An 18,308-nucleotide genomic window follows, 5' to 3' on the forward strand; every position below is an offset into this window, starting at 1 on the left:
AGAGACTGTCCCTGCCCTGAAGAGGTTAGTCTAAACCAGTGGTGGGCAACCTCCGGTCCGCAGGCTGCATGCGGCCCGTCACGGTAATCTGCTGGCGGCTTGTGAGACAGTTTGTTTACACTGACTGTCCGCAGGCACAGCCGCCCGCAGCTCCGAGTGGCTGCGGTTTGCTGTTCCTGGCCAATGGGAGCTGCGGGAAGCAGCAGCCACACACCCTGTCCCCGTGCCACTTCCTGCAGGCTGCCCACCACTGGTCTCAACAGCCAAAAGCTAGGAGGGGAATTGCAAACAAACCAGTCCTCTGACAATGGGAGGGCAACTGATAATGTGGGATAGGCCCACCTGATCCTAACAGCTGCTCTTTGCTTGGTGCTCTAGAAGATAAAAGCTTCTCCTTCCTGAGTATATATTTGTGGGGGAAAGATGTGGGGAAGAGGTATAGGGTGGGTAAATAGCATCTAAAGCTAGAGAGGAAACATGGGAGTGAGAGCTCGGACTCCTAGGTTCTAGTTTCTAACTCACTGTACAACCTTAATCTGTCTGTTTCCCCATATGCAAAATGAGAATCAAAATCTTATCTACTTCCCAGGCCTGTTTTGGGGATGAATTGGTTAATGTTTGTAAAGCATTTTGAACACATCAAAGTGTTATCTAATTCCAGAAAGGCCATTGCGGTAATTTAAAAAGATCCCACTGATGTGCAGTCTGCTACTATCTCCTGGGATATAGAATTTCACCTGGTGATTATGCTCTGAGGAAATCTTGTCACAGATATTTCTGCTAAAAGGCGCTAGCGCTGCAGCAACCCCGCCCAGCTACTGCACCAAGGGACTAGAGAGAGTTGGGGATAGGATCCAGTGGTTAGTGTGAGATGGCAGGGGGGTCTTTCTATGGGACCCTGTGCTTCTGCCCCAGAGGGGTGCTGGAACAATTTGTATAGTGGGGGTGCTGAGAGCCATTGAACCAAACTAACAGGGAATCTGGTGGCACCTTAAAGACTAACAGATTTATTTAGGCATAAGCTTTTGTGGGTAAAAAACCTCATTTCTTCAGATTCAGAAGTGAGATTTTTTTACCCATGAAAGCTTATGTCCAAATAACCTGTTAGTCTGTAAGGTGCCACCGGACTCCTTGTTGTTTTTGTGGATACAGACTAACACGGCTACTCCCCTGATGACTGAACCAAACTGTAAACCCTGTATATGATGGAAACCACTTCAAACCAAGGAGTGTGGCAGCACCCCTAATTCCAGCACCTATGATCTCCCCCCCACACACACACACACTTTGAATGGTGTCCTTTGACCTGATGGAGTCAATTTGAGATTTGCTAAGATTTGGCTTAATCTTCAAAAAGATATGGGTTCCTTATTCCTTTCTCCTGAACTTTTATGTAGTATACATTAGAGCTGTCAATTAATAGCAGTTAACTCAGGCGATTAACTCAAAAAAATTAATCACAGTTTTAATCGCACTGTTAAACAATAGAATACCAATTGAAATTTATTAAACATTTTGAATGTTTTTCTACATTTTCATATATATTGTATTCTGTGTCATTGAAATCAAAATATATATTTTTATTACAAATATTAGCACTGTAAAAATGATAAACAAAAGAAAAAGTATTTTTCAATTCACTGCATACAAGTACTGTAGTGCATTCTCATTGTCCTGAAAGTGCAATTTACAAATGTAGATTTATTTTTGTTACGTAACTGCACTCAAAAACAAACCAATGTAAAACTTCAGAGTCTACAAGTCCATTCAGTCCTACTTCTTGTTCAGCCAATCGCTAAGACAAATTTGTTTACATTTACAGGAGATAATGTCCTCCTGCCTTCTTCTTATTTACAATGTCACCAGAAAGTGAGAACAGGCATTTGCATGGCACTTTTGTAGCCGGCATTGCAAGGTATTTACGTGCCAGATATCCTAAACATTCGTATGCCCCTTCATGCTTTGGCCACCATTCCAGAGGACATGCTTCCGTGCTGATGGCGCTCATTTAAAAAATAATGCATTAATTAAATTTGTGACTGAACTCCTTGGGGGAGAATTGTATGTTCCCTGCTCTGTTTTACCCACTTTCTGCCGTATATTTCATATTATAGCACTCTTGGATGATAACCCAGCACATGTTGTTCATTTCAAGAACACTTTCACTGCAGATCTGACAAAACGCAAAGAAGGTACCAATGTGAGATTTCTAAAGATAGCTACAGCACTCAACCTAAGGTTTAAGAATCTGAAGTGCCTCTGAGAGGGACAAGGTGTGGAGCATGCTTTCAGAAGTTTTAAAAGAGCAACACTCCAATGTGGAAACTATAGAACCCGAACTACCAAAAAAGAAAATCAACCTTCTGCTGGTGACATCTGACTCAGATAATGAATATGAACATGTGTTGGTCCACACTGCTTTGGATTGTTATTGAGCAAAACCTGTCATCAGCATGATGATTGAAGTATGAAGGGACATATCTTTAGCACATCTGGCACTTAAAAATCTTGCGACACCAGCTACAACAGTGCTATGTGAACACCTGTTCTCACTTTCAGGTGACACTGTAAACAAGAAGCAGATAGCTTTATCTCCTGCAAATGTAAACAAACTTGATTGGCTGAACAAGAAGTAGGACTGAGTGAGTTTGCAGGCTTTGAAGTTTTACATTGTTTTATTTTTGAACCCAGTGTTTTTGTAATTCTACATTTGTTCAACTTTCATGATAAAGAGATTGCACTACAGTACTTGTATTAGGTGAATTGAAAAATACTATTTCTTGTGTTTATCATTTTTACAGTGCAAATACTTGTTATCAAAAATAAATATAAAGGGAGTGCTGTACATTGTGTATTCTATGTTATAATTCAATATATTTCAAAATGTAGAAAACATCCAAAATTATTTAAATAAATGGTATTCTATTATTGTTTAACAGTGCGATTAATCACGATTAATTTTTTTAATCGCTTGACAGCCCTAGTATACACCTATACATACGGTTCTGGTGATGCACAAAAGGTAGGTCTTCAAAATGATGATCTGATATTAAGGGGACTCATGTCGCTAAAATCCAGCAAATCCAATTTCAGGATGTATGGTGACCACATTCTTTAGAATGATTGGCAGAAGCTGAGGGAATCATGTAGACCTCAACACCCCAGGAGGATGTTCTTCATTGGCATTGCAATGAGATCATGAACCCTCGGCAAGAAAGCTCTTTGGTTATGAAATGGCTTAGGATACTGACAGGAGGGTTTTTTGTATATATGTATCCAGCCAAAGGAAAAAGTTTAGTGATTTAGTTATGTCTCCTTTAGAAATATACAGGACCCTTCAAATCAGCTTTAGGCCATAGCAAAAGGTTTTTCTATCTCCCTCAGCATGTGGCCAGATGGCAAAGCGCTACCTAGCTGGGAACCCTTCAGAACTATAATAGGCAGGTATTAAACTTTAATGATGAAAGCCGTACAATGCAGGTTAGTCCCTGGGATTTAGAGCTTCCTATCCTTAATGTTAACACTAGCACCTAAAGAATTTTTTTTTCAGCTGCTTGTACGCTTATCAAGAAGACCTTTGATACAGATCAGAGGTATAGCTGAACTCATCCCCGAAGTGCTGGGGAGAAATATACTCTGAGCAAGTAACCTCCATCATTCATCTGCCCTTCCAAATGTTTATATATTACTAATATGAATTCTATTACAAGCTATGAATTCTCCATAGATGCTCCTTAGCCTTCCTCTAATTCGGGAAATATATGGAAAAGTCAAGCTGTTCCAAATACACACAAATGAATTGCTATGCACTATAGATAAATTTGCATAGTCGGGTTCGGGTTATGACACTCTTATTAGTGGCTAAAGAGCTTCAAAATCCATTCTTGCCATAGTACTGTAAATGATGGATTTTTCACCTTAATATAAGGAGTCCTTGCAGCCCTCTGGAGTGAGTTGTTCTATTTTTACATTTCGCTACTGGAGAGCGAGCGAAGATAGGCCAATATGTCTTCCTTTAAACAGTCAGAACTGAAGTGTAGACCAAGCTGGCACCATCATTAAACTACTGTTGGGAACAGATTCAGAAGTCAGACTTACTTTTTGTATCTTCTCTTCAGAGGAATGTGTTTTGCTTACTTGAGATTTGTTAGCAAAGGTAATCTAATGGTCTCTGGCTAATCATTATTTTTAGGACTTAAAAAAAATAGTGCTGGTGTAATGATGGGCCAGTGGATAAAACAACCTTAGATAAGGAAAACTGGGCTCTATTACTTGCTCGACTACTGATGGGATGTGTGACCTTAGGCAAATCACTTAGGGTTAGATTGTGACTTGGACTACAAGTTTAAATGGCCATGGCATACAGCATCATAATCCATTACATTGTTAGTAGATTTTTACATGCAGTCCTGTATGGAGTTAGAAATGCAAAAAAAGTTATGTAATAAGTTTGGCACCCCTACCCTTTCAGTTCAAGGTTCTGAATGCTCCTCCATCCCCAAAAGCAGTTTTTAACCAAAACAGGGAAGAGAAGACTTCCCATTCCTGAGACTAAGATAATAAATTGTACACTGGGGGATGGCTCACTGGATAAATTGCCCTGTTCTGTTCATTCTGTCTGAAGTATCTGGCACCAGCCACTGTCAGAATACTAGGCTAGAGGGGCCATTGGTCTGACCCAGGATGGTCTTACGTTCAGGATCAGCCTCTATGTGCTGTATTATCGCCAATCACCAACACAAAAACAGCTAAGATAAAGCAGGTTGATTCGTATTTGTGTACCTGTTTAAAGCTTTTATTTGCATAGCAGCCTAAAGAACTCCGTGGAAGAACAAACGGCTGTGATGGTTCTAAAGCAGCTTACCACCTAGTCTTTCTTGTTAGATTCTTTTAAACAATTGTGGTAAATTCTTTCTTGCTCTTGGCTGCCATAATTAGAGTAACTGATACATCGAATTCCTAACATACTTCCTGGTAATTATTGTAAATCCTAAAATGTTGTATGCAATGTTGTTGTAGCCATGTCAGTCCCAGCTGTTGTAGCTGATCCTGTGTCAGTCCCAGGATATTAGAGAGACAAGGTGGGTGAGGTAATATCTCTTAGAGATGGTGCAATAAATGATATTACCACACTCACCGTGTCTCTCTAAATCCTAAAAGGCAAAACTATTTTAACTGACTGTATCATTCAGATGTTTTGACTGATAAAAATGGCCACAGAAGACACACTATTGGTTTAAGCAGAGCGGTGTGTCAGATGAATCTAAACTGGGCAAAAATTATGTTCCCTTTTGCTTTTCTTCTTAGGTTTCTATGGAAACATCTTTTGAAGTGGTTTGAAGGAAAGATATTTTAAAATAGAACAATAAAAAGAGTTGTTTATATATGGAAAGTCAATATCCTTCTTGCATTTTTGTTTGGAAGGGAAAATGTGATTTCATCATTTAATATTCTTCCCAGACAACCAAAGCTGTCATGACCCAGGGTCCTAAAGGTTTGTTTTTGTTCATTTGGCCAGGATATTGGAAAGAGGAGGAATACTCCTTCTGTGCAGTGCATCCATTATTTATCTGCAATATCTTTATCTTTATTTTTTATATAGCGATTCTGACAGCTCATACAATGCAAGACACGCTTAGAAAGATATTTTGAAACTATAGCTCAGTTAAGCTATTTAATTCATGAACATCACTGCTCTCTTCCAGGAGTCTGTACTGTGGGTAACATGGGTACATTATTCCTTTAATATGCTGGAGAGGGTTAAAACCACTATTTTCTTCTAACCCAGGGCCTGCTCCTGCTTCCATTGTTGCCAAGGGCGCCAGTACTGGGTCAATAATTAATACATTTACATCTCATGGCATGAAAAAGTTATACTGTATCAAGCATATTGGCTTGATTAATCTTATGTTATTGATATTGGCTCTTTCTTCCAATGGACCCTGGGTGTCCTTAAGAAGAAAGCGCCACTATTGCCCTCAAAAAATTAATCATCTTCGAAGTGCAGCTTCCTAGATTCTGCCTGTGTTTCCAAGCCTGAAGCATCTCTCTCTGGAACTCTATTCAGGGCTCTCTCATTTTGAGGCCAGATTTCTTTTAACTGCATTTTCACCTGCCTTCCTCCATTATGGCCCTGTAGCAGGGTGGATCCCTGCTCCGGGTTTTAAGGGGTTTAAAAGTGGCTTGGCAGGGCTTGAGAGCTGCTGCTCTCAAAGCTGGGCTGATTGGGGAAGTAGCCGCAGCTGGGCCACACCCCAATCAGGCCACAGCTGGCCCTTATAAAAGGCTGTGAGCCAGGATCCCATTCAGTCTCTCTCTGTTTCTAGAGGGAGATGGGCCTGGCTGCAGGGAACTGAGACAAGGTACCTAGGGTGAAGCAGGGCTGGGGAAAGGCTGAGGAGCTGGGGAAGCTCCAGCCTAGAAAACCCCAGGCTGCGGCCTAGCACAGGGCAAAAGGTACTGGGGGTTGCAGGGGACGACCTAGGAATAGGCCAAGGCAGCAGGTCCAAACCCCCTTTGCCGATGATGAGTGCTGGCTACTGCAGTCTGCCCCAGCGAACGGGGGCTAGATAGAGACTGGGCAGTAGCCACTACTGAGGCAAAGAGGGGATAGGAGGGTGGGGGTTTCCCTGGGAAGGGGAAACCCAGTTAAAGGGGCACCGGGGTCCTGGGAGGGACACGGGGGCCAGGAGAAGACAGGCCCTGCAGAGGGCGCTCCGAACGCTGGAAAGAGCCAATTCCCCAGAGTCACCAGCAGGAGGCGCCGCAGGGGTGAGTCTGACCCCTTACAGGCCCAATCAGAACTGTTGTACTCCAGGGGAAATTTGACTCTAACCCAATAGAAGTAGATTGGACTGTTAGAGCCTGCTCCAGGGTCCAATCAAGTTAAGGGGGAAATTTAGTGATTTCAAGGGGCCAGGTTACCAAGCTTTCTCTTGAAGACCCACTTCTCCACACCCATCCAAACACTCCATGTACAGCGCTTCACCAAGGCAGCCATTTGCAGGACACAAGAAGTTTAACTGATTCTATGAAATCCAGAAAAAATGCTACATATCCATTAACTATTTACCTATATACAGACATCTCATTTATAAAGCACTCCTGTGCCATATTCAACATCCTTTCCTTCTCTGTTTCTACTCTTCCAGACCCTTCTTTTTTCCCCTCTTTGATCTGCCCCAGACACACACTTCTTCCATATTTACTGATGATTGACCTGTATGCTGTGCATCAGTTGGACTGGCTAGAATGAACTGTCAATCAGGTGTAGGGTTTTTAAGGGCTTGTTTTGCTTTTCATGGACCCATGTATGTTTTTCACAAGCTGATCTGTGATCTAATTCCAGCTCAAAGTGTCAGGATTTTGCAGCTTCTCACATTCTAAATTTCCAATGGAAGTACAATTTTTTTGTAATTTTGGTTTCTCAAACAAAATCAGGGCTAGATTAATACACTCACCAAATACCTGGAGAGGGGAGCTATAACCAGAAAGGAACATACACACTTCTCTGGGCTTCCAAAAATGGCACAGGGGAACTGTTAGGCTGTACATCCTCAAGTCCTCCTGTTCCTCTGTATTTGAAGCGGCAGCTGGCATCCAAAATACGTGGTGTCACTGTAGGTAGCAAGCAAGAGCAGAGGCAGCAGTGAGCACATGCTGGCTACTTTGCCACTGCGGGACTGAAGTGAGAGAGCACCACAGAAGCCTGTGTTCCCTACTCTGTGCCTTCTCCTTCTGCTGGGTGCTGCCTATGTGCCACAACTTCAGGAGTGCCCTGTGACAGCTAGGCATACTGGTGACAGCAGAAAATACTACACCCTGGCAATATATCGACCGTAACACACAATGGAAAGTATTGGTGATGAGGTTTAGCCTCAGTAGGCCTTAATAACCAGCCACCCTGCTTATATATAATGGCAGGGTGATGCATCTATTCTTGGGCCTGCATATTCTGACTCTTCTGCTAATTTGACAATTGCCATATATTTTTGCTCAGCCTTTGGGTTCTCTTCTTTTTTATTTAATAACACCTTCATTCCTGAATTGTACTAAACATTTTTCTGTTGATAATACAAAAATAAACCAGCCATCATCGCCTAATGGCTGTGCTCAAGGCCCAAGCCTTGTGGGTTTGGTGGTTAATAGAGCCCCCGACTGGTGGACAGAGTTTGGCCACTTACTGTCATTTGTGAAAAAAAAAAATTCCACCCATCTCAATAGTTAGTGACAGGAACAATGAAAGCCTTTATACTGCACTTACAAAACTGCTGAGAGCACCAGGGTCTTTTGCCAATGAATGTCAGAGGGGGCTGGAGATGAAATTTGACTCAAAATCATTGCTACTCATTCCTTTGAATCATTTCCAAATGAAAGCTATGTGGCTGTAACTCAGAATGCGCACACAGCGATACGCTCCTTGTAACCAAAAGGCTGGGCTAGCGGAGTGTAATGATTTGCATTGTCACGTACAATTAGAGAAGTGTTTAGTGAATAACATACTGAGTGGGTGGGTGTGCAAGTGCATTTCCCCTCTCCCTGGGGTTGGGCCAACAAAGAGGCTAAGAGATCTCTTAACGCTGCTGCCAACTAAGGCAGATTTCCTTTGGCTCAAATGATAGCCCTATATTTCTGGAACCAAATGTTCTATGTAATATCCCCAATACCACGTGTCTGAGAAAACAGTGGGTCTGCAGGTGAATCTCTGCCATGCAGGAGCTATCTTGGCATGTGCTTTGTTAAAAAGAATCTCCTATATATTAAACCAGAATGTGAACATTTGCAAGCTCCAAATGATTAACTGTAGCTGTCTCAACTTCACTTGCAAATAAAAGTGCACCGTGGCTCCTATGAAGTAGGTATTTGTGTGCATCCATCCTGAAGGTGCATGTAGCCATAGCATGTGTGCACAAAAGCAGTTTTTTTCCACACACATTTACAGTAACAATATAGGTGGCAGGGTCTATAAATTTAGTGCTTGGAGCTTTTAATGCATCAAAGCATGGCCTAAATCACCAGTTTAAAGGAATGCAAATACTGTATGTGACCAGAGCAGTAGTGAAAAGGCTGCTTTCAATAGCAAATCAACAGTCATGGGAAAATACTCCACAAAATAAACCACTGATATCACTTTAATGCACAGGTTTGGTGGTTCTGACTATTCATCTGCGGGTCTCTAGGAATGTCCTATCTCTGAAAGGTGCTGCTGCTTGTGAAGAAATTTCATATTCCTCAATGAACTCTCTTGGCATACAGTAGCATGGCCTGGGGCAATACACTTGTTCATCAGTGGATGTATCTTATTCACAGTATCTTAGGGGCAGCTCAGAAATTATCACAGGAAAGCCATTAATCAATGATAAGCCACGCCCAGACCTCCAGTTATTGTCATATGGAAGTTTTATTTACTTCAACGTGATGGTTTTGCTGTCTGCTTTTCTCTTCGTTTTTTGAGGGCTACACTTGCATTCAGTGCCCCTATGCACAGATATTACTATGAAAAAATAAGATCCTGCTATGCCTCCTGAATCCTGTCTTGTAGATTCTAGCTCTCTACTCCTATGAGAGATCATGGAGCACTGTTCAATATATTCACAGAGGCAACCACAGGTCCCACATTCACAAATCAAGTATATGACCAGTTCACAAAATCAGAAATCCCCTCCCCTGCCCCTGAGTCAGGGTGGCCTCCCTTGTCCATAAGTTTCATAAGCCTCATAAACTAGCTCTGAAGGTTGGAGAAGATGAGCTGGTCTCAGCTCTGGGTCATAGTGTTTACTATTTACAGTGCCTGCTGTGCTACCTATAGCGATAAAAGAAGGACACAGCTTCAGACTTCAAGTGGTACTGTTTGTTGGTGATGAGTCGGTGGAAATACCCTGGAGAAGAAGTACTTTAAGAAGGGATTTGAGGGAGGGAGATTAGTTCACTCAGAGATGACGGAGGGAGAAGAGGAGTGGGAGAAGGATGGAAAGCTGGGGAGTACCCAGGGAGAACGAAAGAGAAGGAACCAAAAGTGATGCTGAAGGAACAGGGGGATCGAGGGAGAGGTTCAAAGGGAGAGTGAGGTGAGAAGGAGGTGATCTGTTGTTTTGGAAGCAGTAGACAAATCAAGGAGAGTTGAGTCAGCTTTGGTACCAAATGTCAGCCTTTTCCACTATTCTGCCCTGCCCTCTCTAATGCTTCCTAGCCATTCTGACTTTCCCACCTTATCTTAGCCCTACCGTTTGGGATTTCTGTGCTTTGATACTCTCTGTGGTCTCTTTTACAGCCTTCATCCCCCCACAAACAGCATACCCACTTGCTGGCTGAAATTGGTCATAATTAAGATCCTGGATTTCATCTGCTTCAAGAGCCACTTTGGCTCCATTCAGCCGCCTAATGTAGATTTTTTCCCTTCTCAGATGTTCATTATCTTGTAATTGGATGTCCTTTTTTTATGGAGCCTTGTTCAAAAACTCCATGAGAAATTAGTTCAGTTATGAAATAATTGCATTGAAACCTACTTGAATAAATAACTTATCAATGCATTAAATGTAAAATCTTTGCTTACGTAGGGAGCATTGACAATGATAAGGGCAACTGTATGGAAATCCATTAAGTGCTTTTATTATTAGTTTCAAGATTCTTTAAAATATTTACCTGTTAATCAGAGAGCCATATAGCTGCCTCAGCAGCTGGTTGAAGGCTGATTGGTCCATCCTTAGAGGTTTTTAAGGGCTGGCTTGACAAAGCCCTGGCTGGGATGATTTAGTTGGTATTGGTCCTGCTTTGAGCAAGGGGTTGGACTAGATGACCTCCTGAGGTCTCTTCCAACCCTAATCTTCTATGCTTCTATGCTTCTAAATCATTACCCAGGTCCTTGTTCAGTTTTCACTCAGTCTTTAGTCAAGCAAAACCCACATTGAAGTCAATGGGCCAGATTCTATCTAACCTACCTAGCCATTTTAGGTTTATCTATAGTGCCTGTTACTGTGGTATCTAAAAGATCTATGGGTGGAGGGGACCTGCAATGTGAGATCTCTCCAATCCCATAGAGAACAGGGGCACAGTGCTCACTTCTCCTCTGAACTCCTCAAAGCCCTTTCCCCACATCCAGAGATGCACTTGGGGCTGAGTGTTTGTGAAGAGAACATCCCAACAGTTGTTGCAGAAGATGGAGTTTGGAGTTGAGGGTGTTTATCTGTCGCTTCTTATTCCTGGGGGATGCTCAGGACTTTGTGGGCTGGGATAGGAATAGGCAGTCTGTGAGAAGGGCCAGGCACAGAACCCCTGGGGGTATGACTCTAAGGGCTGGTCTACACTAGGGGCGGGTATTGATCGAAGATAGGCAACTTCAGCTACGTGAATAGTGTAGCTGAAGTCGAAGTATCTTAGATTGATTTACCTCGGGTCCTCATAGCATGGGATCGACATCCGTGGCTCCCCGTGTCGACTCCGCTACCACCGCTCGCTCCGGTGGAGTTCCGGAGTCGATGGGAGCGCGTTCGGGGATCGATATATCGCGTCTAGATGAGACTCGATATATTGATCCCCGAAAAATAGATCGCTACCCGCCGTATTGGTGGGTAGTCTGGACGTACCCTAATGGAGCTTTGTGGCTAGGGAAGCAGGGACACTTGTGATCAAAGCCAGTACAAAACAGGGTCTTTGGAGATGATGGGGCCTTGTCCAAGCTGACTTGTCTCTTTAAGAGGGAGCAGGCCCACTGCATCTGTGGCTGGTTAGCTGATTCCCCAGCTGGCTTAAGAGAAGGCAGTGGCACATGGGTCATATAAAGAGAAGACAGTAAGAGTGGGTGAATTATGTAAGTAAGTAAGAGAGGCTCAATACCAGACAGATACCTGGGAGAGACTGGGATGCTGTAAAGACCGGAAAGCTCTGCAGGCTCTACCTGGAAACAGAGAGGAATTAGGTAGGAGAGCAGCCAAGGAGCTAGTTTGCTGACCTTCCTGAGCCAGGGAGCTAGAGCTGGGAGGCTGAAACAGGCTGAGGCTTAGGAGACCATTATGGGGGGCTAGCTTGCTCAGCCTCCTGAGTTGGGGAGCTAGTGCCAAGAGGCTGAAAAGGGCTGAGTTGTTGGACTGTGTTTGTGCAGAAGAGTCATGAGACTGGCCTTTCACAGGGGGATGGTTGGAGAGTGGGGCCCTGGAACGAGGGCAAAAAGGAACTGGCAACTGAGTGCTGGTGGCCTCACTGGTGAGGGGAATGGAAAATCATGGTACCTTGCTATATTTTATTGTGGGAATTGGGGTAACAGTTTTGCCATGAGGGTTCTATAGACTATGGTATGTGTACATGAATAAATTATGCCCAGAATTGGACAGTGAAAGAGACTGCTCTTTTGATGGCTTGCCAGGGAGGGGAACTGTGGTAGGGACACTTGTGCTACAGCCTGACACTGGGGAGGGGCGGGATGCAGGCAGCAGCTGCCTTATCACAGGCTTGCTCCCATTTTCACCATGAGGTGATAAAACCTGCCTAATCAGAAAAAGAGGAGAGGGCCGTGGACAGAAACCTGGGGAATGTGCTGGGAGAGAGATGGAAAATGTACAGGGGCTTTTGTGAGAGGTTCCTCGTGGAACTTTCTTCTTTCAGAGCCTCCTTCCAAGAGAATGATTCAGGCCTAAGTGCTGACCCTGAAGTCCTTCAGCAGATGGATGGGCCAATTCAGAGCATTTGCCTGAGAAAAGGCTGAGTGAAGACCTCAAGATCTGGCCCATTTACTTCAATAAAAGGTTTGCCTGAGAAAGGACTTCAGGGACAGACCCTTATTCCCTCCATGCTTATCATGTATGTTACAAACCAGCACAAAGAAATTCTGAAGACCTGCATCAAGGGCCCACAGGCTGACACAGTGAGGATATACCAGGAATAAATAAAACACAAGAGAGGAAGGCTTCTCATGTGGTAACCACTCAGTGCAGTTGCATAGTGGGCCCTTATGCCAAAGATTATATGTCTCTAAACCCTGATAGGTATGTGCCTTGGAATGTCTCAGTGTTTGAACTGAGTAGCTGGTGGTGGTGGTAAATAAATTATAAGAAACACCTTTTCTTCTTCAAAATATTTATCAATCATTCACCCTCCCAACACCCCTGTGAGGTAAGTCCCTTGCAGTGTCCTGCCCTAGGGAAATACTGCACATGCCATGTGGTCTGATCCCAGCAAAACATTTTTGTGCTCTGGAATTATTTTTGAAGCAACGACTAAAATGACAAATCTGTGTCTAGGCTGGGGGAGAGGGTGAGGGAAATCAAGCTATCCCTCCCATGAGTTCAAACACTGATAATAACTGTACAATAATATCTTGGGTTTGTCTGCTTTCTTGTATCTCCTTTCTTTTTTGTAGTCTGTGCTATAGATGTTGGTTTCTTGTTGATCAGACCATATCAATTAATAGGCTTTCCAAACATCAGTTTACTATATACAGTAACTTACAAATTATACAGATGTATTTGTAGGGGTGAGCATGGAAAATAATATACAACCATTATTAAAAAAATGTTTTGACTACAAAAAGCAGACTTGTCTTCTTTACCATAGATGGAGAATTTATCTTGAACTGGACAAACATTGCAAAACTACTTCCTTTTGATAATAATTTGAATTGTAATTCACATTTCCTTTGTAAATGCGCAACCCCCTTTACATTCACTTTCCATGAATATTCTTGCAAACTGTTTTACTCGTTAGTGTTCTCTGATGGGGCTGGTACAGCAACTGGATCTTGCCAAGGTGAAGGGAAGCCCTGGTCATTCCCTTTCCACTGGCCATACCCACTGACCAACTGCCGGGAGTTGGGGTGGCTCTGGAGCTGCTATGGGTATACAGACTTTGAGGATCTCCCTGTGCTGCAGCTGGCTAACCTGGCTGTAGGGCAGCGTTATGCAACCACAGCAGTACAAAGCTGCCTTAATGCAGGGGTGAACATCGCCCTAATATGTAATCTGACTTGTATGTGTATAGTGCTGATCTAAAATATTTGAATGAGGAATTGTGAAAAATGGTCACAACTTCTGCTCTTGCTGCTGGCTTCCACTGCAGCTCCTGTACTTAGAAGATGAGCTACTGTTTTATTGGGGTCACATTTGAAGATTATTATGAGCCTGATTATGCATTTTGCCCCATGTAAAAAGGATGCCAGGCAACTGCTAATACAAAACAACAACCTTTGCTGTTGTGAACTGTCTGATAATCCCATGCAAAAGCTACCCTACCTAGTGACAGAAACCACCCAGAATCATGTGATGGGAAAGCTGGAGATTCTTAGACTGTCACAAAATCTCCAGAAATATATTTTTGTTCATTTAACTCAGGCAGGAACATGCTGCAATATCTTCACCCTGAGTCCCCATTCGGCACAATAGGGCGTTAATGGAACATTACAATTTTATTCTAACATACCAGCTATCTCATTCACAGCACAGACAAAGCTGTTCTCCAAAGTAATTACAGTGAATATACAGCCCAGGCTTTTCAACATTAAATAATACGGCTTTTTAAATTAAAGTATTTTGCTGTATAGGGAAAGACATCAGGCTCTACTTAGGACTACGTATTGGAAAAAATTCTGGTTTCAGGAATTAATGAGGTTTTTACACTTTAGTTAGGAAAGTTTTTGAATGCATATTGGAAACCACCGAAACTATGATTTTATTTGACTACCTTATTATTTTCTAACCAAGTATTTATAAAGGGCGACCATCCATTACTTGATGTGCCTTGGATATAATGAAAAAACAATCAGACTTAAACAGCAGATGGCCCACTAACGGCCTTCAACAAATCAAAACTCTTTCCCGACCAAATTCCCCTCCTTCCAAGCATTACCTCTCATTAAGCCCATCCCCCTTTCAAAGCCAGAGTAAATAGGCTTTGCAGCTTGGCCTAAAGGTCAGTGAACTAGGGCTATTTCAAGAGAGATGAGGGAATAAGCTCTGAAGCTGATGGGCCTTCATGGAAAATGCTATACCACTAGCCTCTTCTAAAGTAAGAGGGATCTAATGCCACCACTGACCTCAGCTGTGGCAGGACACGTATTGCCAATGCCAGGCGTTGCCTTCACTTTTCTGAACCTTTAGGGTACAATTGGTTCACGTTCTCAGATTTTTCTCTCCAACCATGAAGACTGGAAACTTATCTTTTTTTTTAAAAAAAAATTAAATCTAAAATTCTCACCTAATCATATGTCTGGACATTTAAGAAACTTGTTGAGATTTGCAATAAAATTGCAAGAGTTGGCAACACTAAGTATGGCACAGGGGGAAAGGCGTTCTCTCAGGTAGGTTGGTCTCAAGCCATTTTGAGAGTTATTGGTTAAAACCACCACCTGGAAAGCTCTAGTCACCAACTGGAGATCCCAGGACACTGGTGTCATGTGTAAACATAATAATAATGCAAAATTTTAAATTGTCTAACTGACTTAAGCCATACTTTTATGGAGAAAATGAATACAAGGAGCTGTTATGTCTAGGGCATCAGGGGCTCCTTAAGTCAAAGGCACTGAGACTCAATAGTGATGTATATAGCTGCAGGGGTGCTGGAACAATTTGTATAGTGGGAGTGCTGAGAGCCATTGAACCAAACTGTAAACCCTGTATATGATGGAAACCACTTAAAGCCAGGTGACGCTGCTGCACCCCTAGTTCCAGCACCTGTATATATCTGCATTTTATCAATCATATTTACACTACCTGGGTACCCACACTAAATTCCCCAAGTCTTGTACCAGCAAGCACTGGAATTAGTGTAATACCTGAGATGGATTCTCTGGAATTGTTTCAAAGATTTGATCAGGATGCTGGAGGGGAGACATTTCAGGGAATGAACTGCATTACAGTTTTCAAGCAGATCTGAATAAAAATGACAGATGTATGCTGTTGAAAAGCTGATGTATAATAAAATAAGTAGCATCTGACCAATCAACGGACAGCTTTTATCCTGTATCAAGTAATGGTCTAGCATTGGGCATGATTTTCTTCCCAGTGAAGTGAATGACAAAATTCCCACTGACTCCCTTCTGAGGGACTGTGGTGGACAGTGGCACAGATGTGAAAGGCCATCTTGCTTTTAGCTAGGATGACCAGATGTCCCGATTTCATAGGGCAGTCCCGGTATTAGGAGCTTTTCTTTATATAGGCACCTATTACCCCTCACCCCTTCCCGATTTTTCACACTTTCTATCTGGTCACCCTACTTTTACCACATACTGGTTTGACTCAAGGCTCAAACCTGCTTCCATTCAAGTTAATGGGACTTCTTGCCACTGACCTCAGGGGGTGCTGGGGTCAGGCCATCGGTCATATGGCCACAGCTGTGGTGAGGTGACATATTCCTCTGGATGTGAGTCTTAAGTGATTCCCATTCCTACTATTCAGGATCCTTGCATCCCTAACCCAGCAGCCATCTGACCAGTTTTGTGGAACAGAGTGAAGAAAGCCTCCATGCCCAGGTACACTGGCTGACATGCAGAAAGCAAAACATGTTTTAGGAGATAAAAGCCCAAAAGGTTGTAAAGAGGATGAGACAGATGCTGTTGCTAAGAGCTCAGAAGGAAGCCTCCTCTGCTCCTTGAACTAATGTTATCTTTTAGTATGTCAAATCGGTGGTGCTACATAGGGGGTGTCATTCAGCCACTGCAGATGCACTTACCAATCTTATTATCCACTGGGAAACGGAGTATGACTAAAAGCAACATGATAAATTATTGTAGAAATGGCCTCTAAACATCAGTTCTCTCTCTTGCTTCTTTTATTCAATTTCTCTTTATATCCTTTTTTAGATTATAATATTTTCTATGCACTGTAAATGGAAACAAACAAACAAAAAACCCTGCTCAATACAGTGAGCTGAGAATAGAGTTGAATGATTTGGAGAATATTTTTTCAGAATAAAAACACTGAGCTTTGTTAGTTATTATTTATGGGGTTAGATTATTTGTTGTTTATTTCTATCTGGCCAACCAAGGGGTATTCATTAGACCTTTCTGCAAAATCCTGACTTCTTCATAAATAATCATTTGACTGGAAATGCCTTATTCACTATTTGAAACTGTTTCATCTAATCACATCATGCAATTTAGGTGACCAACCACACAATACGGAGAATGAATAGTTGAAACAAACAGTTTGAGAATCATTTATAGTTTGAAAGTTTATTCATCGAAGGTAAAACTTCCCAAAGCACCTAAGTGACTTTGGAGTCTAGGTCCCACTGAAGACTTAGGCTCTTATGTGTCTTTGGTGTTTTTGAAAATTGGATTTAGACTCATAGGAACATAAGAAGTGCCAGTCTGGATCAGACCCAATCCAGTTTAATCCAGGATCCCGTCTCCAATAGTGGCCAGTATGAAATGCTTCAGAGGAAGGCAAAAGAATACTACAGTAGGCAGATGTAGGATAAGCTACTCCTCACACAAATTTCATCCTGGTCCCTACCAGAGATTGGCTTAATCCCTGAAGCACAAGGTTTAGCAAAATGTTAAACCTTGAAAAATGTTTGTTGTTAATTTTTGAAAATGGGACTTAGGCTCCTAAGTCACTTCAGCACTTCTGTACCTCTAGAGTATCCAGGTAATGATTATGGTAAAGAATATATTCTGAGAAAATCAAGGTTGGTTACAACCCCCCAACAGGGCTGCTTTCATAATGGCCATTACACATAAATTGTTTGACCAGCTCAAGCTGAGAGTTGTGATGGCCAAGCCAATGTTGTACTTGTTTTTCTTCCTTTGAGGGAAGCTAGGGAATGAGTAGAACTTCAGGGACACAGTGATAGCAGTAAAAATGAAGGTCTGTAGAAGGATGCTTGGGCAAATGTGTCCTGGGGTTATCCCTCCTAAGTAGGGACAGCTGGAATGTCTGGTGCATGCATGGGCATGTAGGTGCTTTGATAGACGAAGAAGTTCTTTATGTAAGACAGCAACCTTTTCAATCCTTTACTTCACGTCCTTTCCAAATTTTAACAAAGGCTCCTGGCCCTAACACTGGCTTTTAAGGGATCCCTGTTTGTTTTTTAAAGTGATTGCTTTTAACAGTGCGAAGTGAGGGTCTCAGGGCCCGATTAATTGTTGCACTGGCTATGCTAGCAGAGAATATCCACAGGATAGGTGTAAAGCCACTCCTCGTGAATATCTTCTGCACAGAGGATCTTTCCATCACAGGTAGTGCAACCTCTTTAGGTATTATATGAGTGTGCTATGTCTGCATATATGTAAATAGCTAATAGACAAGGTGCCAGGAGGTCACGGTCTAGAATATGTTGCATAGTTCCTGGCTTTGGTATGACCAATGAAACCACCTTTGTAC

Source organism: Mauremys mutica, chromosome 9, assembly GCF_020497125.1.
Source record: "Mauremys mutica isolate MM-2020 ecotype Southern chromosome 9, ASM2049712v1, whole genome shotgun sequence".
NCBI lineage: Eukaryota > Metazoa > Chordata > Testudines > Geoemydidae > Mauremys > Mauremys mutica.